Raw genomic sequence first — 24,378 nt, 5'->3', positions numbered from 1 at the left:
AAATGAGGCATGGTGTGATTCTCACCAGTAGCGCGAGTCTATTCACGGAGTCTATTCACACCAGGGAGCCAGGTGCTGACTGATAGAGGGCACTATTGTGCACGTGACCTGATCTCCCAGTACAGTGTGTCAAGAGTACACAGTGTACTGGGAGATTGTCATTCCCCACTCCCCAGAACATTGTACTCCCACTCCCCCAATCGCGCCCCCAATCACGGCCCTCCCCAATCATGCCCCTCCTCCTGATAACGCCCCCACTAGCTGATCGCACAACCGTTCACACCCCCAGCCAACTGCTGCCACCATTCATCCCCTGGCCGATCACGGCCCTTGTTCACTCCTCTTGGTCGATCACCAACCTGGTGATCCCTGATGCAGAGTGTGCAGCTCCCACCTGCTGCCTCCTCTGCAGGACTTGACACCCCCCCCTTAGTCATGTCTCCTCCCCTAAGACCCATTCCTTGGCACTATTTGGTGCTCAGTGGGCAATGCCATGGTGCCCAAGGGACACTGGCTGCCCCTGCCCCATACCACCTGGGGAGGGGGCTCAATGGCCTCCGGCCTCACTGGCAAGGTCATCACATCTGCTTCCTGTTGTCTGGGCAAATGAGTCCATGAAGCAATTGATAACTAGGCCAGCATTTATTGTCCATCCCTAGTTTCCCTGAAGGAGGTGGTGTTGCTGTTCCTTTACTGTCACTGGGTCAAAATCCTGGAACTCCCTTCCACCTTGGATACACCTACTCCATGTGAGCTGCAGCACTTCTGGAAGGCAATAATATTTTTAAAAAACCTTATAAATATTTAAATCGATCTCATACCCAAATGAGGGTCGGTAAGATCGTGAGAGGCAAGAAACTGATTCTTTGCTTCTCTCGTGACCTTACTGGCTTGCCACACCAATTGACTGATGTGACAGACCAATGAGATCACTCACATAATATTTTCTATGTTATTTCCAAACTGAGCCTCAAAATAATGTTGAAATCCATCGATGTTTTTTTAATTCACAAAATCACAGAGTTTTTACAGTGCAGAAGGGGGCCATTCAGCCCATTGGGTCAGTTCTGACTTTCTGAAAGCGCATTCTACCTGATTCCGCTCCCCTATCTTATCCCCATAACGTCGCACTTAGAACACTTTTGAAATTCACCTCCACATAGTAAGGATTCTATCAAATAAAAGTGAGTTTAAATCATTTATAAAATTTCTGTAAGGCATTTCAATCACTTTACATTATTTTATTGAATGAATATATCCACAGTATTACAATTATTGTAAGTTTAAAATGGGTTAATTTCTCCTACATTATGAGTGTGTTAAAAAGAGAATTTACTTTAGTCCCTGTAATGCATTGTCGTAACGGTACTCAAGGTACTTTCTGTGAAGTTGGATGCCTGTAACCACTGCAATGATGAGGAGCACAGCAGCTGCTAAGCTACTTAATTAAGGTGCTAAACAGGGAATTAATGAGTTCAAACATGCATAGGTGGCTAATCCTCATCTGTAGGACACATACATTATACACATTGCAGGCTTTTTTTATTTTGATTGCCTCAGGTACAGGTGGGAAATCAATATAAAGCTGTATTATCTCATGCCAATTCTAATTCTTGGTGAAAAAATTGTGTTAGTCTTTTCATTAATAAGGGTATTATTTATTATCCTTTTCATGTGGCTTAAAAGCCTGAAAAACATATGGAAGAAATTAGTATTATTTCAGAACTGCCTTGATGAAATAATATATTGTATCTCTACAGGAAGCATGATCAGAGTGTACAATAAATGATGAAACTAAAATACTGGAAAAACATGGCAGTGGTGTCATTACCTGAAAAGAATAACCATTGCTTACTGTTTTAGTTTCAACAAAGGGTCTTTACCCTTTTCAGATTGTAATTGGTCTACTTTGTAGTTCCAGCATTTTCTGCTTTTATTTCCAATGGAATTAAGCTGAGTCTGTGAACAACAATAATAACTGTCACTTAAATGTCACCCATGATGTCGTAAGATGTCCCAAAGCTCTTCACAAATGAGGCAGATTAGGCACCAATCAGAAACCGGAGGAAGGTCAGGGGGAGGTAATCAAAGCCATTGTTAACGAAGTAGGATTTGAGGAGGCTTTTAAAAGTGGAGAGCAATGAAGCACGATTGATGGGTTTGGGAAGAAAATTCCAGAGACATGACGGCTGAAGATATTGTTAATGATAATGAATTGAGGGGGCAGAAAGACGTGATTGTCTGGACTCAGAAGCACAATGGATGCAAGCTTGGATATAGTTCTGGGTGCTTGCATATCTGGATGGAATGAAATAATGAGGAAAGATGTTTAACTAAAGATGAAAGAAATAAGTAAAAGCTTTATTTTGTTTGGAAACCTTTCATGATCTCTACACATCTCAGAGCTATTTCCTACCAATGAGTACTTTTTGAAGTGCAGAAAGTGCAGCAGCCAATTTTCTAGTCCAGTATGTAAAGATAGAGAAGAATTGTATTGATATAGCACCTTTCACAACCTCAGGATGTTATAAAGTAGTTCACAATCATTTCAGCATTTTTAAAAGTAATCTCTGGAAACAGGGCAGTCAGTACGCAAGCAGCAAGTTTAGACAAACAGCTATGAGTTAATGGCCTGATCATTTATTTTTATTGCTCAACGTGTAACCACTAACCAGGATATTGGAGTGAACTCACCTCCTCTTCTTCAAAATAATGCCAAAGGATCATTTACCCAATAGGGTCTCAGTGCCTGGGTGGATAACGTAAGTGTGTCAGTGACAGTGCCAAGGGGGTGGGGCCTGCTAGGGAGAAAATGCAGTGTGGTGGGAGGAGATATGCATAATGACAGGCTAATGCAGGAGGGAGCTCTGCAAGGAAAGGGGCTATGCACAGGGGGTAGCACTGCGGGGGGGGAGGGGGGCTATGTAAGGGGGGATGGTCTGCAAGGGGGATCTATGCAAAGTGGGGGGAGGCTACACAAGGGCTGTCTCCTGAGGCAGAGCGTGCATGGAGGAGGCACAGGAGGTCCGCCAGGGGACTCACTGGGAAGGTCCTGATGCCCCGATGCCGGCAATGATGGAGGAGCACAATGACTATGGTGGAGTGGTGGGTGGAGATCTCTTGGTTCACTGAAGATTGAAGCACCCTGCACAATGGGCCCCAAATGCTCTGCAACCACATATCCCAGGATATGCAACACATTAACTTGCACAAGCTCAAATCTTGGGAAGTAAATTTGAGGAAATAGATATTTTTTCTTGTTTTCCTCTTATCCCTATCAACCTGCATCGCCGTATATGATTTAGAGGAATGAAGGTCATGCCTAGCTGGAAGTAAGAATCGAAGTTAGATTCAGGCGTGTCAAACCTCATGGAAAGTAGAGTGATTGTTCTAACATTTTTGTCAAGACAATTTACTATTCAGTAGTCAATTTGCCTTTAGGCTAATCTAAAATAATTCTATCAATGCTAAAGCATGGGACAGCATGAAATCATTAGCCCCCTGACAATTCCGGAACAAGTCAATAAAAAGTAAGAAAGCTTACTTGATATCTTCTATAATGATGGTAAAGTTTATTCTGATTAAAAGCACTTTACTATTTAGCTCAGTAACTGAGTATCTTTTAAATGAACAGGTAACATATGCGACTGGCAAACCTGGGCATTCACCTGAAATCTCCATCATACTGTTACAGCTAGGGAACTCAATGCAATATAAACACCCCACCTGCCCAAATGATAAAATAATATAATGACTGTTTGGGAGCTACAGAGAAAAAATGAATTTTGCTCTTGGACACAGCTGCATCCAAAGCTATTAAGGACATTGGGCTGGATAAGATTAACTTACTTGATGTCAGACTCTATCTTCTGTACTATCACAAAATGAGAATGGACTTTCAGTCAGTTCAAGACTAATTGTCACTGAAATGCATTTTAAGGACATTTGGTTGTAAACTATTTTAACCCAGTATAGTTGATTGGCAAGACTATATTTGATAGAATGGGCCTGCTAATGTGAAGCTCAGAACCATAGTGCTCATGAATATGTGCATGCCAGTCACAATTAACAGAGGTGTGGACTGCTGCGTATGAAAACTACGTGACAATGTGGGGGAGAAGCACCTGTAGCTCTGAAGGTCTGTGCACCATAGGACGTTTTTGGCCCACCAAACTGCTTCTTTGCTAGACCTCCAGGCGTTAGGACACACTAAAAACATTAATGAGATCCTTGTCTTTTAATGTTGTCTCAACTTTTGATTAGCATCGCTAGAACAGAGTGTCGGAATAAAATGCATTTTGGATGGTTGGCCCATTCAGCATATTGACTCCTCTTCATTAAAGAAGAGGCTGTTTACAATTGCATTATTTATATGCTCAGTCAAGTATTTCATTGTTTACTCCATTGGGCCAAATTTTCCCGTCTCCGGATCATTGGAGACTGGCTGTAGGACTAAAGATGCATGTTGGGACCCTGTGGAAGTCCTGACATGTGACCTATGTGGGAATTGCCTGAGAAATTTTAACTTCTGATAAACAATTTCTTGGTCTTTGGGACCCTCCATAAAATTCTCTGACTCTGAACTAGATTTGGAGATTTTGGACAGTTCTGCAATACTTACCAGGGTAGTTAACCAGGAAATGTTAATTGGATTAAAACCTTATATAACACCTGGGTAACTACACAACAACCCTCCATCCACCTCAATAACCCCTCAAGTACTCTCCAAATAACACATCTCCCCAAAAACCTCCAACCACCTGACTATCCCCCAGACACAACCTGACTACCTTCCCATTCTCTTGACTACATTCTGACCTGACCTGATTACCTACCTCACCCACCTGACAATGCATCTCCCACTTATCAACCATAGGATGTTAGAACGGAAGTAGGCCATTCAGCCCATTGAGTCTGCTTTGCCATTCAATGAGATCATGACTGACCTGATATGATTATCCTTAACTCCACTCTCCCACCTTATCCCTATAATCTTGATTCCCATTCTGATTAAAAATGTCTATCTCAGCCTTGAACATAGCGTCATGATCCAACCTCTACGACCCTCTGTAGCAAAGTTGGGTGGGAGGGTGAACTGTGAGGTGGATGCAGAGATGTTTAAGCATGATTTAAACAGGCTGATTGTGTGGGCATATATATGTCAGATGCAGTATAATATGAATAAATATGAGGTCATCCACTTTGGTAGCAATAATAGGACAGATTATTACTTGAAGGGTGTAAGTTGAAAGAGGTGGATATTCAACAAGACCTTGGAGTCGTCATGCATCTGTCACTGAAAGTAAACGTGCGGGTACAGCAGGCAGTAAAGAAGGCAAATGGTATGTTGGCTTTCATAGCAAGAGGATTTGAATATAGGGATCGGGATGTTTTGCTGCAATTGTGTAGAGCATTGGTGAGGCCACAAGTGGAGTATTGTGTGCAACTTTGGTATCCTTATCTGAGGAAGGACATCCTTGCTACAGTGGGACCATAGCAAAGTTTACCTGGCTGATTCCTGGGATGGTAGGTCTGTCATTTAGAGGAGAGACTAAGTAGGTTAGGATTATATTCACTGCAGTTTAGAAGTGTGAGAAGGGATCTCATAGAAACTTATAAAATTCTAACAGGGTTAGACAGGGTAGGTTTAGAAAGAATGTTCCCAATGGTGGGGAGTCTAGAACTAGACTTAGCTTGAGGATAAGGGGTGAATCTTTTAGAACTGAGGTGAGGAGAAATTTCTTCACCCAGGTGAGTGTGTGGAATTCACTACCTGAGAACATAGTTGAGACCAAAACATTGTCTGATTTCAAGAAAAAAATAGATATAGTTGTGGTGGGTAAAATGATCAAGGGATATGGGAGGAAGTGGGGATCAGGGTATTGAATTCAATGATCAGCCATGATCAAATGAATGGCAGAGGAGGCTCAGAGGGCTGAATGATCTATTCCTGCTGCTAGTTTCTATTTTCTATATAGCAGCTAGTTTGCACACAGTAATGTTCCACAAATAGCAAACAATAAAAGACCAAATATTCTGTTTTAATGACTTGGGGGATTGAAATTGAGCTCTGTTCAAATATGAGCAATGTCATTGGTCAGTCCTTCAATTTGGCATTCCCATTGTTCATGCTTATTTTCTACGTTATGTTCTGCCAGGTATCAAAAGAGACAATTTTTATTCTCTTGCTGCTAAAATCTAGTCTGAATGTGATTTGTAATGTTGATGGAATATCTCATGCAACTAAATTAAATAGATGTGACTTGAATTGGGTGTCGCCTCTCCCTTCATTACTTAATTCCCTCAATTTGCGAGTGCTAAGCATTTATGATGACAAACTACTGGTAACACTGGCCAAAGTAGCCTGGATTGTCACAATCAGCACAGCAATAATTAGGTCCAAAAACTGTTAGCAGTTCAAATTATACCAGCCTCTTTAGTTCTTAACACTCTGGCAACTGCATGCTAGTTGCACGGTTAATTGTAAATGGCATTCAATTTACATGGTAATACAGTGAATTCTGGTTCACATAGGACCAGGCAACAAAAACAAAATGGAAATAGAAGGAAGCATAATCTTTGCTAGGATAGGAAGAAGAAAGCATGACCTTACATCAAATAGATGGATAAACTAACTTATGGGAAAAGAAATGTTATGTATGAGGGTGATCCTTCAATGCATCTGTCACTTTACCGCTCCGAATCTGAGTACAGAGATAAAGTTGTGTTATTGCATTTAGCCTGGATAGGTATGATCAATCAATCCCTGTGTTCCTAGATTATGACCATTCTTTTTTAGATGATTACATATTAGTTTTCTTCAAATTGCCCTTTCTTTTCCTTTTAATTGTGTTTTAACTTTTGGAATGCTCAGAAGCAAAAGTGCACCAGGAAATGGGAGACAGCAATTAATCTGAATATTTTAATCTCAGATGTGTGTTTCCAGAAATGGCACAAAGTGAGACAAAAGAAAATTTAACAAAACACAAATTTTTTTTTGATGTTTTGAATTCCTTTTTTTTTACTTTGCATTATCTTCCCTTTTCTACTTCTGCTGACTATAAAGCCAAAGTCAAAAACCAAATTTTATCATACCATTTTCAAGTACTTCCTTACTAACTGCCACTAATCTAAATTTTGTATCATGGAATGGATAAATGAATCACCATGGTGAGTCATCTAAACCTTCTTTATTGGATTGAAGATTACTACAACAATGAGACCTTGGATTATCACAGCAAGTTCTTGTTTTAAGTATTTACCACTCCACCCCACCCCCCTCCATTTAAAGTGGTTTTGTTTTAAAGGGCTTTATTTTATATGCCTGGGTTGCATTTAAAGTTCAATGTTTCCTTTTTTTACTGGTGTGAACAGTGTGATGATGTCATCATGTCTGTTTGGAGTTTGCACATTCTCCCTGCGTCTGCATGGGATCCTTAAGGTAAGAGTTCATAAACCTTGTATGTTTTGGTGTTGAGACAGGTGGCTAGATAGTTTTTGCTGTGTTAGTCTACAATCCATTAGTGCCTTGGCCTATAGCTCACAATGGAGTTAAGGTGAGAGTTCTGCATGGATTCCTCTGGGTGCTCTGGTTTCCTCTCACAGTCCAAAGATGTGCAGTTTAGGCTGATTGACCATGTTAACTTGTCCCTTAGTGTCCTGGGGTGTGTACGTTAGACGGATTAACAGGTTAAATATGTAGGGTTTCGGGGATAGGGCCTGGATGGAATTGTTGTTGGTGCAAACTTGATGGGCTGAATGGCCTCCTTCTGCACTATACGGTTTCTTTGATTCTATGTCCTGATGTGATGATGCCATCGCACCCCCAGCACAATTGTGTCATCATGTCCCCAACATGATGACATCATCACGTGACCAGGCCCAGTGATTCTATATATAGAGTTTGGCTTGTGATTGTGATGGTGCCATTGTTTCCTTACTGTATATTCAAGGAACATTTTTGTTTGCTGCTTTCTCAAGTACCGCACCTCCCTGTACCAAATTAAACTTCATTTTTAAACTGTTTTTTACTGTACAAGGACTCTGTGGACTTTAGTTTTTTGGAAGAATTCTCTGCTGTACTAATGTCCTGTACAGATACTGTACTGTAAACTTTATTCTTCAAATTTCTCTTCTGTTTGTACAGTACATACCTAAGGAATTGCTGTGGATTTCTATTTTGTTATTGTTCGACAGGGCTATTGCTCTGTACTATACTGTCCAGTAGTTGTCTTTGCAAAACCTGTGTAAACTTGGTGTTTTTATTTAAAGAGGTCTTTGCAAGGAAGAAGCCTGCAAGCATGGCAGAGATTTTAAAGTCACTGTACAGTATTCCAGACTTGTGATCCCATATGACCATTTGCTGGATGAGGCTGCTGTTGCCAGGAAATGAAGAAAAACCATGAGCTTGGCAGTGAAATTAGATTTTTTACAATAGCTTGATGCAGGAGAATGCGCAGTTGATGCTGTGAGAGTGATTGGGTTATCCTCTACAGTGGTGGGAACAATCTGAGGTAATAACGCTGTCAAAAATCAAGAAAAGTGTTCAAAGTCTTACAGCTTTAAGTGCTGTCAGGGTAAGTTGGTCCTGAAGCGGCATCATGGAGAGACTCGTTGCAATTTGAATCATAGACCAAAATGATCACCAGGTGCCTCTTAGTTTGATGGTGATCCATGAAAAAGCCAAAAGCTTGTATAAGACCTGGCAGAAAGTTCACAGCTAGAAATTTTCCATGCTAGCTGTGGATCCTTCAACCATTTCAAAATGCATGCCTATCAGCACAACATTAGAATGTCTGGTGAGGCAGCTAGTGCTGACACAGAAATGGCTGTTGATTTCCCTGCCCGTTTCATAGAATCCTTACAGTACAGAAGGAGGCCATTCGGCCCATCAAGTCTGCACCCACTGTCCAACAGAGTCTCTTACCCAGAGTCTCTCCTCCGCCCTGTCCGTGTAAACCCACACATTGACCATGGGTAATCCATCTAACCCACTCATCTTTGGACACCAAGGGGAAATTTTAACATGGGCCAATCCACCTTACCTGCACATCTTTGGAGAGAGTCATTGGAGAAGGTGGCTAATCAGAAAAATAAGCTTTTCATGTTCATGAAATGGGTTTTTTTTTGGAAATGCATGCTTCAGTGAATGTACATTTCACAAGAGGAGAAGATGGTGCCAGGATTTAAAACTGCCAAAGACTGTCTGACTATTTTGTGTGGTGAGAATGTTGTAGGCAATTGTAAGTTTAAGCTCGTAGTGAAGTATCAGTCAGAGACACCATTGGCATTGAATGGTTACTCCAAAGAGCATCTGTACATGATTTGGCATGCAAATAGCCCTCTTTCAGGAATAGTTCTCTCTGTGTGCCATCCCTGTCTGGAAGAATATTGTGCCAGAGAAAGGCTTGCTTTCAAAATATTGCTCCTGTTGGATAATTGCCCAGGTCATCACATCTGCTTTGATAAAGTCTCTAAAAATGTGAAGGTGATTTTTCCTGCCACCCAACTTTATTTCACTAATATAGCCCATGCATCGGGTAGCAAAAACAACATTCAAGGCGTACTACTTCCACTGAAACTTCTCCCAGTTTATCAAGGAAACAAATGATGGGACTATCATTCAGGGAATTTTGGCATGGCTACGATGTCCCTAAAGATATTGACAATATTACAGATGCATAGGGTGAAGTACATCATTATGTCCGAATGGTGTGTGGTGGCAATTGTGGCTCATGTGCATCAATGGCCAAGAAGAATCTTATGACTGGTTTAAAGTTTGTTTATTAGTGTCACAAGTAGGTTTACATTAACACTGCAATCAAGTTACAGTGAAAATCCCCTAGTCGCCATACTCCTGCCCTTGTTCAGTTCACCTAAGGGAGAATTTAGCATGGCCCATGCACCTAAACAGTCCTTTTTAAGCTTATTTATTAGTGTCATAAGTAGGCTTACATTAACACTGCAATGGACTGTGGGAGAAAACTGGAGTACTCGGAGAAAATCCATGCAGATAAGGGGAGAATGTGCAGATCCTGCAGGGAGTCAAACCCGGGTCCCTGGTGCTGTGAGGCAGCTGAGTTAACTGTTGTGCCACCATACTGCCTTTCGGCATGGAATCATGACTTTGGCGAGGGAGGCTGGCTTTGATGAAGTGGATGAGGTTGACTTGCTGGACTTGCTTGAATTCCCTGGAGAGGAATTGTTCAATGATGACTTAAAATGCAGCTAGGAATCAGCAAACTGAAGAAGAAGACTGCACTGCGATACCGCCCCTTGAATTTGGTCAAAAAAATAACTGTCAAGATTTTTCAAATTCATCGACAAAACAATGACAATCTTAACAGAGAATGTCCTGAACAGGGAGCACAGTGCTAGAGTGAACAGAACATTCACTGATGCCATGAATTGCTTTACGGAGATCTGCTGAGAAACACAAAAGAAAGCTTTCTAACAGTCCTTGGATAAATTTTTCAAGCGGTTGTAAATCCTTGCCTTTTGTCCAATGAACTCCAGCAAGCCATTGCTGTTGCACACCACTTTCAATTCAAAAGCAGCAGTATCTTCAGAAGATCCACAAAATGCAGTGACGACAAAAGATGGGGAAAAGCAAAATCTTCCCCTATGCCGAAATGCCTAACACCGAGACTCTAAGTCACTTAAAGCTATCTCCATTGAAACGTTTTAGTGATGTCTTCACACATTCCTGAAGATATCAAACATCACCAGCAACTCAATCAGAATGGGAGAAGGTTCATTTGAGAAGTGACACTGACCTTCCAAGAAACATTTGCTCATGCATGGCAGAGTCTGCAGATTGCTCATTGTACTTATTGACCTTTAAGGAACAGGACATGGTGTGAGTTTTCGCTGCAGAGCTTTGGATCAGGAAGCTGGTGACAGGTGGCCTGGTGATCCAGGGGTGCGATTGGGGTTGGGGCGGTGATCAGGATGGGGCTGGCAATCAGGAGGCTGGTGATTGAGGGGTTGGCGATCGGGTGGGCAGTGACGATGGGGGTCCTTGGTGGAGGGGATAGCAATTGTGGGTGATGGGTTGGGTGGAGAATGAAGTCCATGGAGAGGGGGAGTTGACAGTTCTCCCAGTATACTGTGTATATTTGTACTGGGGGATCAGGGCACATGCACAATAGCACCCCTAGCAGTCTGTAGCTGGCTTTCTTGTGTGAATAGGTTCCACTTACTCCCTCTAGTGGTAGAGATCAGGTGGTGACCCCTGAATTGCACAAGGGTCGTAAACTCAACTCACTGGAAGAATAGTCCAGAAAACGTCACTTTTTTTTGTGTTTGTCTCTCATCTGGAACATTAGGTGCAGTTTTGGTCTCCACAATTAAGAAAAGATATATTTGCATTGGAAGGATAGTTGAGAAAACCTCCCATTTTATGTTATGCTCTTGTTCAAAAAAGGTGTAAGGGTAGCCCCAGCAATTATAGGTCAATCAATTTAACATCAGTAGTGGGCATGATTCTGGAAGCAATTATTCAGGATAGAGTTAGTAGTCACATGGAAGGATGTGGCTTGGTTAAGAAGGGTCAGCATGGATTTCTAAAGGCAAAATAATCTTTAATTAACTTGCTGGAGTTTTTTGAGAAGGTAACAAAAAGGATCGATGAGGGTAATGTTGTTGATGTGGTGTACATAGACTTTCAGAAGCCATTTGATACAGTACACCACAACAGACTTATGAGAAAAGTTATAGCTTATGGAATAAAAGGAACAGTAGCAATGTGGATACAAAATTGGCTGAATAACAGGAAGCAGAGAGATATTTTTCGGGCTGAAGGAAGGTTTGCAGTGGTGTTCCCCAGGGGTTGGGAATGGGACTCTTGCTTTTCCTAATATATTATTGACTGATATCTTAGTGTAGAAGTGTTAATTGCAAAGTTTGCTGATGACACAAAATTTGTATTGCAAACTGTGAAGAGGACAATGTAGAACTTCAAAAGGATATAGAAAAATTAGTGGGATGGGTAAACAGGTGGCAGATGAAGTTCAATGCAGAGAAGTCAGAGGTGATACATTTTGCTACAACAAGGGGTAATATTTTTTAAATGAGTATAGAAGCAGAGGCCCTTGGTGTATATATGCATAGATTATTGAATGTGGCTGTACAGGTAGAAAGAGCAGTTAATAAAGCTTATAGTATTCTGGGCTTTATTGTTAGGAGCATAGAGTATAAAACACTAGTTAGATCTGAGCTGAAATATTATGTACAGTTCTGGGCTCCATACTATGGGAAGGATGTGATCACTTTGAAGAAAGTGAAGAAGACGTTTACAACAATGTTTCCAGGGATGAGAAACTCAGTTATAAAGACAAATCAGAGAGTTTTGCACTTGCATGTTGGAGAGAAGACTAAGAGGAAGTCTGATAGAGTTGTTCTTGAGAGGGCAGAACAGAATGGATAATGAGAAATTGTTCTCATTCATAAAAGGATCAAGATCAAGAGGGTACAGATTTAAAATCATTTGCAAAAGAAGCAAATGTAATGTGAGAAAATTTTTTTTAACACAACGAGTGATTTGGGTCTAGAGTGCTCTGCCTGGAAGTGTGGTGGAGGCAGGTTCAATTGAGGTGTTCAAGAAAATGAATAAAATCAATAGAAACAATGGATGGGATTCTCTACCCGTACTCGCCTCAAAACCACCCAAGGTCAATGGACCTTTCAATGGTCTGCCCCTAGCCTGCCCACTACAATTCTTGTGGTGGGTGGGATGGGAAAATTCCAGCCAATGTGCAGGGAAACAGATAAAAGGCAGGGGAGTGGCACTAAATTATGATGCTTACTTGGAGAGTGGTACAGACATAATGTAGCCAAATGGCCTCCTTCTGCCCTGTAACAATTTTGTGATTCTGTGATGAGGGTCTTGTTTTTTGATGAGAGACTGAGAAAATTTGGCTTATCTTTTAGAAGAATGAGAAGCAATCTCATTGCAACATAAAAGATTCTGAAGCAGCTTGGATTCTAAAGATTGGATTCTAAGAAATTGTTTCCACTGGTTGGGAGTCTAAAACTTGGGGCACAGTTTCAGGACAAGGGGACAAACATTTAGAACTTTAGGGGAAATTACTTCACTCAAAGTGCTGTGAATCTTTGGAATTCTCTACCCCAAAGGATTGTGGATGGTCTAATGTTGAATACATTTAAGTCTGTGATGGACAGATTTTTGGTCTCTCAGGGAATCAAGGAATATAGGGAACAGACAGGAAAGTAGCCCAGGATTAGCCATGATTGAATTGAATGGCAGAGCAAGCTTGATGGATCATGTCATCTAATTCTACTTCTATTTCCTGTGTTCTTAGTACTGTTTATTTTAAGAGAAAACAGATATTGGAGTCTTTCTTCCTGCAAATTTCTTTTCCTGCTTCTGGGTTATATGCTTTGTAGTAGGGACATATTAGGAAATAGTACTACACACTTACAATCTCCTTATAATCGTTCTCTCACTGTCCTACCTGCATGCATCCTTTTTCAACTTCTTGTCCTTCTACTATCCTTTAACAAAACAAATATCCTTGAGTCATATTAATTTAAAAACCTTAATCATATCTTGTTTCAAACTTTGCTGCTCTAATGAGGTAAGTCACACTTCATCCCTGTATATGGAATGGTGCCAGAACGCTGAAGAATGCCAAATGTTGCGCCACTGTTCAAAAAAGGGGAGAGGGATAAACCTGGCAACCTGCTCAGGTTATTGCTAAGCAAGTTTAGTTAGTTTTGAGTCCTGCCAGGGTCACCCAGCTCATGACCTCATTACAGACTTGTTTCAAATATGGACACAAATTGAATTCCAGAGTTGAGGTGAGAATGACTACCCTTGACATCAAAGAAACATTTGACCAAATGTGGCATTAGGAGGGGCCTGGCTAATCTGGAGTCAATGGGAACTGGGGAAGAGGTAAAATCGACTGGTTGGAGCCATACATAACACAAAGGAAGATGGTTTTGTCTGTTTAGACCAATCATCTCAGTTCCAGGACATCACTGCAGAAGTTCCCCAGAGTGGTGTCCTATGCCCCAATCTTCTTCAACTGCTTCATCAATAACCTTAATGTTTAAAGTTAAAGTTTAAAGTTTATTTATTCATGTCACAAGTAGGCTTACATTAACACTGAATGAAATTACTGTGGTTGAACACTCCACAGTATACAATAAATGACAGATGTGACCAAAACAGATTTTTCAGCAACCCACGTAGAAGTTTGTCACATTGTGAGCCAACCAATCTCACTGAAAGTTTGTCTTTGTCACGAGGGTTTCCATTCTTCACATTTGAAGATTTCACCTTGGAATTCTATCCAAACATTGCTCCCACTCAGGCATCTTCAACAATAGCCAACCATGCCTTCTGGGACTCCTCCCCTGGATTCCCAAATACACTCATGTTTCAGCCTCGAAGCATAAATATCAGATCTTCAGCTGTGCCAAGCAGAATACCATTGCTCCAAAGAGGAACATTTGCCCTAATGGCCAAAAGCACAGATTCAACAAACTTTGGCTCCCTTCTTGGATCTTCTGGGCTCCTTCAAGCTTGCATCACTTAAAGTCTGCTCACTGCTGCCCTTTTCATGCTTCTTAACTTAACTGGAAGGTTTTCCTGTTCCTATTTCTGTGACAAATGTTGAAACTGACTACCTCTGAACAGCTGTTCACTGACCCTTGAACTGATCTAGTGACCTATCACAATACGCCAAGAAGGTTCCAGCCTTGTAACAAGGCAGGAACCAATGCAATGAGCCTTGGAACATCCTGTGCCTTAAATATAACAATCTCCATGGGTTGCTAATTTAGAACAAAGGGACAAAGAGATAAATTGATTTCAAATCATAATGAACTTCCTGTTCTGATGAAGGGTCAGTCAGACTTCAAATATTGGCTCTAAGTTCTCTCTTTACAGATGCTGTCAGACCTGCTGAGATTTTCCAGCATTTTTTGTTTATAATACACATCTTAAACTTATTTAGTTAAAGTTTTAAAAAATGTAAAACTCTGGTTAAGTCAGAAAACTTTAAAGAATCCTTGCTATTGCTAAGAAAATGAGCACTCAACTGTATAATGCAAATTATCCTGCAAATTTTTTTTGTTTTGTAATGATCAAATCATTTCTAAATTGGGATTATTTCAGATTTGGTGTTCAATTCATTTACATGCCTGTGAGTGTACATGGGCAAGTCCTATCCCTTTGATAGACAAAGGAAAGACCAACTATCTGTAGCTGCATGTAAACTTAAACGAGGTTTTATTTAATTGACAGAAAAAAAGCATTCTTCAGGTTGCATGATAATATGTAAAGTTTTTTGAACTGTGGAACTGCCTTTTTTGGTTGGGTTTTATACTTAAAATTTCCTTAGCTACTGCAAAAAAAACAACATTCTATTCACAGTTTAGATATTGGAAATATTTAAAGGCATATTTTATTTCATGGATTACTCATTAGTGTGATCTGGACCTGTGTGTGCTTTATATGCAGTGGACAGTGGGCTTTTGACAGGGATTATACCAGGCTTCCTGTCCATATCAACAATTGCTGTCACTTTGTGCTGCTGGTAGCACTGTCCTTGAACTGACTGAGCTATGTGCCATAACTATAAGCTGAGTTTCTTATTTCAGTCTCCAGAGGGGTTGAACTCCCAATGACAAGATTTTTGTCTGTTTTCTCAGCACGTTGAGTGACAGCTGGTGCAGGCACCAGCATGTGTCCTCGTTCCTTGCGTCAGACTGCATAAGGGAAAAAAACCATCATGCAGTCAAGATGAGTTAATTCAATAGTCACCAAAGTCCAGTTTGTAATAATATAAGGCCTCTGGAGATGGCGCTGCTACATGTGGCATCAGGTGGGAGCAAAGAAGTGATTGAAGGATTTATAATAAAAGTTATTTTCTCTTTTATTCTGTCTTGGAGCTGACAAAGAAGTGTGCTTTAGTGGCCACAAATAGCATTTTATATGAACGGCAGTGATACGAGCTTGTGCAGCTTTTGATTGTGCATGTTGCCTAGGAGTAGGACAGAGGGAAAAAAAATGACATCCACAACAACTTATATTTATATAGTGCTTTTGATGTAGCAAAATGTTCCAAAATGCTTCACAAAAGCCTTATTGAAAAATAGCACTGAGCCATGAAAGGGGATATTGGGACAGGGAGCAATAAAGCTTAGTAAACGAGTTAGGTTTAAGGAGCATCTTAAAGGAGGACAGAGTGGTTAGGGACTGGAAAAACTTAGGGACGGATTCCTCAGTTAAGGTAGCTGAAGGCATGATTGTCAATGATGGAGGTGGTTAAAATCAGGGGCGTGCATTAGGCCAGAATTAGAGGACCATTGAGATCTTTGAGGTTTATAGGGCTGAAGGAGGTTACAAATGTGCAGAAGGGTGAGGTCATAGAGAGGTCTGAACACAAGAATGAGAATTTAAAAATTGAGATGCTGTTGGACAAATCAAGAAACCAGTGTGACTCTAATCCCAAAGAAAATTGAACAATCACTCCAAAGCATGTAGTTAACATCCACATTAACTGTGGCACAAGGCTTTGGGAATATTGAGGCTGGGCAGAGGTTCATGTGCTAACCTCAATGCACTAATTCATAAGAACGTAAGAACATAAGAACTAGAAGCAGGAGTAGGCCATCTGGCCCTTCAAGCCTGCTCCACCATTCAATAAGATCATGGCTGACCTTTCTGTGGACTCAGATCCACTTACCTGCCCACTCACCATAACCCTTAATTCCTTTACTGTCCAAAAATTTATCTATCCTTGCCTTAAAAACATTCAATGAGGTAGCCTCAACTGCTTTACTGGGCAGAAAAATCCATCGATTCATAACCCTTCGTGTGAAGAAGTTCCTCCTCAACTCAGACCTAATTTGTTTCCCCTTACTTTGAGGCTGTGCCCCCTAGTTTTAGTTTCACCCACCAGTGAAAACAACTTCCCTGCTTCTATCTAATCTATCCCCTTCATAATTTTATATGTTTCCATAAAATCTCCCCTCATTCTTCTGAATTCCAGTGAGTATAGCCCCAGTCTACTCAGTCTCTTTTCATAAGCCAGCCTCTCAATTCTCAATTTCCAATGTGCATTCCAATAAAATTTACCCAAAGGACCAAGGCCGGAATTCTCTGACCCCGCCTGCAGTTGGGATTCTCTGGTCCCACTGCAGTGGATAGAATTTTAGCTGAGTGCCGAATTCATTTTCATTTTTGGCACAGACAGTTGTATTTACCTTGGATGTCCCAGCTGTTAAATTCCTTCCCCACCCCCCAACTCAGCTCATGTAAGCATTGAAGTAAATTATGCAATAAATCCCAGCATAATCCCAGTAAAAAATCCAAAGCCTTCTATTGTAGATACTTTTTTTGATCAATCTGATGATACTGGATGGGCGCCTTGCAAATCTTCATTTTTGTTTTGCATAGCAGGGTGCAAACATGGGAGAAGTTACCAGATGGCAGCTTACAGAAATTGCTTCTATTTTTCCATCTTCTACAATCCCTGATCTTGAGGGGACTCACTATAGGAAACTCTGCATTTAGGGAGCTGAACCATGAAGGGATGTATGAAATCATACTCCCCCTTATTAGGAAAATGTTTGCTGCAAAGAAGGAAGAGACCATTGATGACAGGAGCTATTAATTTGATTCAAAATAGTGCTTTAACATTTGGCTTTTATGCTAAAGTGTGTAAATCAGAACCAATAGCTTTTTTGAACTATGTAACATGGATAGGATCATTTAGCTATCTGACACTAAACATCAGCAATTAGATAATCCTCTAATAAGCTAGGAACATGTTCTCAGGTACATATTTTAATATTAATATTTTTAAAAAAGTCTTTCACACAGTGTTCAGGTACTCAGTATCCTGTGTTATCTTTCTTTGTCTGTAGGCACTTGATATTATTGTATCCTAGGTACAGGTAGAAAACCTGTGAAGACATCTATCATGTTTCTTCAGAACCTTGAAATTTATGATCCAATCACATCAATATCATGCAAACATATCAAAGTTTGTCATTAATCCCGTCTCACTATTTAGTTGTTCCTGAATTCTATTCATCAATTTCCATATTTTCTATTTCATCACTTTCCTTTCAAGCTGGGCAGTACCTTGTCCATTATTAAATTGGATGAATTTGTTCTTGATTAATTTTCCACAACTCATGCCTCCTTTTCATTCCCACTTTTCCCTGGACTAATTGCAAATCTTCAAAACGTGATGGCCATTCATTTCATGACGTTGAAGATAACCAATACTTATCCTGGGAGATTTATTTCTCTCCACAGTAATATGATTTCTTTTTAAGTACTGGTTGTTGCTCAGTGATAGCAACCTACTTCTAAGTCAGAATATTGTGGCTCAGATCTCACCCCAGACATTTGAGCACAAAATGTAGGTTATGTTCCGGTGTAGTACTAAGAGAATGATATACTCTCACAGGTGCCATCTCTCAGATTTGATGCCAAACTGATACCATATTCGTAGATGGAGAAAAATATGCTAAAATGCTATTTTGAAGAAGGGCAGATGAGTTCCTCCTAGTATACTGGCCCATTTGTAGGCATCAATCAATATTATTGAAACAGATTATATGGTCCATAGAACCATAGAATCTGACAATGCAGAAGGAGGCCATTCGGCCTATCCAGTCTGCACTGACAACAATCCCACCCAAGCCCAAGCCCCATTACCTCATGCATTTATCCTACTAGTCCCCCATGATACTGAGGGGCAATTTAGCATGGCCAATCAACCTAACCTGCAATCTTTGGACTCTGGGGGGGAAACTGGAGCACCCGGAGAAAAACCAACGCAGACACGGGAGAAGGACAGTGACCAAGCCAGGGATTGAACCGAGTCCCTGGTGCTGTGGGACAGCAGTGCTAATCATTGTGCCGCCCATCCAATCATTAGCACATTGCTGTTATGAAAGTTTTGTAAGATATATGCATCTAGCAATATATTTATGTGACTGAAATCAAAGTTATGCCTATGGTTTTCTGATTTCTATTCAAATCAATACTACAGGATTTAGTCCCTGTTATTTGAAATGCTGCATCACGCAGATGATGTTTTCTTTCCCTCAAAATTCTGACTGCTTCATAGAAAACCAGTACTGGAACAACTTTGTAGTCTGTCAGAATTTATTTTTCAATTTACCTCTCAAGTGCTAGAAATGACATGGGTGATGCAAAGAATGAAAACTATCACACAAGAGACTTAATTGAAGTGTAAAATTTGCAATCACATTGAGGTGGATCCTGCCAAATGTTATATGTTATAATATGGTATGCCCTGAATGGATCATTTATATTTTATTGTATTAAATGTTGTTAGTTCTATTCCTAAATCAATTCAATGTCAACACTGATATTGACTTTAAATGAAGAAATGAAGAAAATAAGCTTACAGTTGATATATTGTGAAGTTTACTTTGCACTGTTTGCACTGAATGATGAAACCTATGCCTGTATTGTACTTGTTAATCTGATTATATGCATCATAATTTTACAGAACTTGACCTGCTCTGCATTGCTACTTTTATCAATACCAAATATCGTAATTCCCTTGTCAGTATGGACTTTGAGATCATTTTACTATTTGCTTTTAAGGTTCTTCTGATTATGAAGATAATAACATAGAATATAACCTAATGTTCTTTGTATATTGTGAATTTTACCACTTTGATGGCACTTTCATTAAGTATTGCTTATGAGTCACAGATTAATACTTTGTCATGAGGATGTGGTTATTTTAAATAGAAAGTTTTAATCTACTGGCTGGAAATTTGGACAAGAACTTTTAAGATTTGATTTGATTTATTATTGTCATATGTATCGAGGTATAGTGAAAAGAATTGTTTACTGCGTGCTGTACAGTCAAAACATACCGTTCATAGAATGTATGGGTGAGAAGAAAGGATAGCATACAGAATATAGTGTTGCAGCCATAGGTAGATAGGAGAGAAAGATCAGCTTAATGTATGATAGAACAATTCAAAAGTCTGATGATGGAAGGGAAGAAGCTGCTCATGAAACTACCAATCACCAAAGGAAATAGTTTTGGGAGAGAAGAACGAAGAAAGTTGATGAAGGGAGTTAAAGACTATATATGGAGCTTTAATCGAAGTGCAAATTCAGAATATTTTTTGCACTGATTATGCACAGTTACTGTATGAGAATGTCCATCTCTTTCTGGGCCCTGTCTGCTTTAGGTGCAAGACTATAGTATTAATTGATTTAGTAGTTTTGGTCCATTCCATGTGATATCAAGAAATGGAGACATTGGATATTGCAGAGGCAATGGACCCAACAACTTTCTGGGAGTAGTATTGAAGATGTGTGGTCCAAAGCTGCCATGCCCTGAGCAAAGTTGTTCCAGTACTGCTACAACGCTGGTATCTATGTGACAATGTACAAACTTTCTCAGATATGTCCCATCTACATAAGGCAGGACAAATTCAACTCAGCCAATTACCAGTTTTCACATGTTTAGCGAGCCTGGGATGGTATTCTATGGGCCCACTAGCGCCGCCTCCTGCCACATACACACACTGGTAATGGTTCCCATCAGTGGGATTTACGACTGCTTTCCACAAACGGGAACAGATGTCCTCACTCCACTAGTGGGGATAGAAGCTATTGAGCCCCTGCCCTGCCACCCCCCCCCCCCCCCACCCCCCCAAGAGGTTGGGGCAGGATAGGGATGTGCCCCTTGTGCAGTATCAATTTGGCACCCTGCCACTGCCCAACGAGCAAACTGGTACTGTCCAAGAAGTTTTGACCTTTCTTCTTCCCAATTACATTTTTAGTCTCAATAATCCAAATGAAAACATCCAAACACTTTTAAGCATGCACACATAACATTATATAATAATATGATGCAAATTTAAATAGGAGTTTCATAGATTTTAAACAAATAACAAAACCTATGTTCATTTATGCATATTAAATAATACTCTTCTTCATCCTCAATCATAAAAATAAAACTTAAAATTACACTTTAACTGAGCCAATAATGGTCAGATTAACTGCATAAAAGAAATAGTGAAAAAAATTAAAATTCAACATATCTTTATAATAGCAGGGAATCCTTCAGCTCTGTCTTCAATACAAAATTGCTGTTTAAATGCTGGATCTTGATGAGCATTCGCAGTCTGGCCCTGGCATTATGGGGCATTGCTAGAGTCCTCTGGCACCACGCCAGGGCTTGCCTCACTGAAGGCCAAAGGTTGCTGCTCCTATCAGGAGTTGGATCATGATTTTTGAATGTAGGTAAGTGCGCAAGACATTCAGCTATTTTTGCAGCCTGTGGCTTTCTGCCTTTAGTTGGAAGTTGTGGGCTATTGCCCATGTAATTGGACGCCTGTTGTACCCAGAAAGCATGGACGGATGGATCATTCGTAAACAGGTGGATCATTTGAGGAGTAGGGAGGTGTTCCAGCAGTCAGGGCTGCTGTCAAGAAATGTTACAAACCTGTAAGCACCAAATTACCTGATTGAACTGTTATATACATAATTGATATCTCAGTGGAAGCAAATAGTAATGAGCTGCCTGTGCTGGAAGAGATACCTGTTATTGCAGTTCCCTTCAATGTTGACCCTATGGAAATACCTCAGACTACGCTGCTCCACAAGAAACAGAAAAACCTCCAAAGACTTGATTTCTAACTGTCCAACTCCTGTTTGTATGTTTAATTATAGTTCATGACTGAGTAACTAATTATGGAAGATTGTATAAAGGAGATAAAGGAGGAGGGATGTGCTGATAGGTATCATTGTACCTTTAAGGGAAACACAGTAGGAGAGGGTCACCTGACTTGAGGGACCAATTGTGACAGGAGTGGGTATTCACCCCAGGGGATGGAGCCCTCATTTGGGCAGAAGACATTGAGAAGGTATATAGTAACATAAGAAACATAAGAAATAGGAGCAGGAGTAGGCCATCTAGCCCTTTGAGCCTGCCCCGCCATTCAATAAGATCATGGCTGATCTGTCATGACTCAGTTCCACATTCCTGCCCTCTCCCCATGACCCTTAATCCCCTCTCTTATCAAAAACCCATCAACCCGCGTCTTAAAAATATTTAGCGAGGTAGCCTCCACCACTTCAACAGGCAGAGAATTCCAGAGATTCACCACCCTTTGAGTGAAGAAGTTCCTCCTCAACTCCGTTCTAAACCGCCCCCCATTTATCTTGAGGCTGTGCCCCCTAGTCCTACTATCCTTTCTGAGCAGGAAGAGTCTCTCCACCTCTATCCTATCCATCCCATTCATCATCTTATACGTCTCAATGAGATCTCCCCTCATTCTTCTAAACTCTAACGAGTACAAGCCTAGTTTATTCAGCCTCTCCTCATAGTTCAACCCCCTCAACTCCGGCATCAGCCTAGTAAACCTCCTCTGCACTCCCTCCAAGGCCAAAATATCCTTGCGTAAGTACGGCGCCCAAAACTGCACACAGTACTCCAGCTGCGGCCTCACCAATGCCCTATACAGCTGCAGCAAGACCTCCCTACTTTTATATTCAATCCCCCTCGCTATGAAGGCCAGCATCCCATTCGCCTTCCTGACCACCTGCTGCACCTGCAAGCTGGGTTTTTGCGACTCATGCACAAGGAGGAGCAGAGAGAGAGATAAGAAACTACCTGTTAAAAACCTGTTTAAATAAGTTTAAAGCACTTTGTTCCTTGTAGAACTGTTTAAATCATTTAAAAGCATTTTTGCGGGCTTTTTGTATTTACCGCTTTAAGAATTCTGAGGGAGTGGTTAGAAGGGAGTTGTGGGCCAGCAAGCTTTAAATCAGCGCCAGGTTTAAAAGGAGGCCTGGTACAGACAGCGGGCAGCGTTGGAGCGGGCAGCAGAGTGAGGGGGAGCAGAGTGAGCTATTAGGGCTTAATATCAAAAGGGCTTGGGGAAAAAAGGGCCAGGTAAGTTCGTGTTGAAATTTTCAATACTACTACAGTGAATAATGGAGGGGCATGTGATGTGTGGTTTGTATGATGTGGGAGCTGGTGGACCCCAGGGTCCTTCCCGGTGACCATGTCTGCAGTAAGTGCAGGTTGCTGGAGGAGCTCCAGCTCAAGGTAGAAGAGCTGGCCTCTGAGCTACAGATGCTGAAGCTCATCAGAGGGAGAGAGGGTGCCATTGTCAATGGGGTGCAAGTGACATCCACCCCCCCTAGACTGGCTAACTCTAAGGGTCAGGAACAAGAGGGGGCTGCTGAGAGGAGGAAGGAGGGTGGAGAGAGGAGGAAGGGGGGTGGGGAGAGGAGGAAGGAGGGTGGGGACCGGGGGAAGGAGGGTGGGGAGCGGAGGAAGGAGGGTGGGGAGTGGAGGCCTCAGCCTCTCAATCTGCATAACAGGTTTGAGGTTCTTGCTTCCAGTGTGGACAAGGACGAGGGAGGTGAGGTTGGTGAGCAAACTGCACACGGTACAGTGATGCAGCAGGATATAGGCAAAGAGAAGGTGAAAAGGAACGTAGTAGTGATTGGGGATAGTGGGGTGAAGGGTATTGACACTGTCCTTTGTCACAATGACAAAGTGCACAGCAGGGTGTGTTGTCTGCCTGGTGCTTGGGTCCGGGATGTCGCATCTGGGCTGCAGAGGAACCTGGAGTGGGAGGGTGAGAATCCGGTCGTTGTGGTACATGTGGGTGCCAACGACGTAGGCAAAATGCGAACTGAGGATCTGGGGAGGGAGTATGAAAAGCTGGGAATGGTATTAAAAAGTAGAACCGACAAGGTGGTTATCTCTGGGCTACTGCCTGAACCGAGTGCACGTAGATTACAGAAACACAACAGAACTGTTGTGTTTCAGTAAAATAAATATTTGAATGATTATTGTGGTGAAGAGAAATAATATATTTTCTTGCAAGAAATTTGGAAAAGATGAGGCAATTAACTGAGATGTCATGCTGCAGCTGCTAAAGTTAAATGTTTTATTACATGTTAAATGGTATCAAAGGTTTGCATTTATAACATTATTTTTGTTAATAAATGTTTTCCATTAAACTTTACTAAATTTTGCAAATGCATTATTGAAGCATCGAATCACAACACTTAAATATGAAGCAGATTATCATCAGAACCACACTCTGGTTGCAAAACCCAGAGGCAGGGTGTTAAAACTATGGCTGAGTTAAATGGCAATGGCAAAGCTTGATTCTGCAGCAATAGATTCCCAACCACTTCCAGAAACCCTCTTCTTTGGATGGGTTTGTTCAATTAAAATTCAGTCCTTTGTGTCCTCCTCACAGTTTACTTTCATAGAAAAGTAATAGAATCCCTACAGTGCAGAAGGAGACGATTTGGCTAGAGAGTCTACATCGACTCTCCGACAGAGCATCTTACCCAGGCCCTATCCCCAT

The sequence above is a fragment of the Carcharhinus amblyrhynchos genome, chromosome 5, assembly GCF_965287045.1.
Source record: "Carcharhinus amblyrhynchos chromosome 5, sCarAmb.v2.hapA, whole genome shotgun sequence".
Taxonomy (NCBI): Eukaryota; Metazoa; Chordata; class Chondrichthyes; order Carcharhiniformes; family Carcharhinidae; genus Carcharhinus; species Carcharhinus amblyrhynchos.
This window is presented reverse-complemented; position numbering follows the sequence as displayed.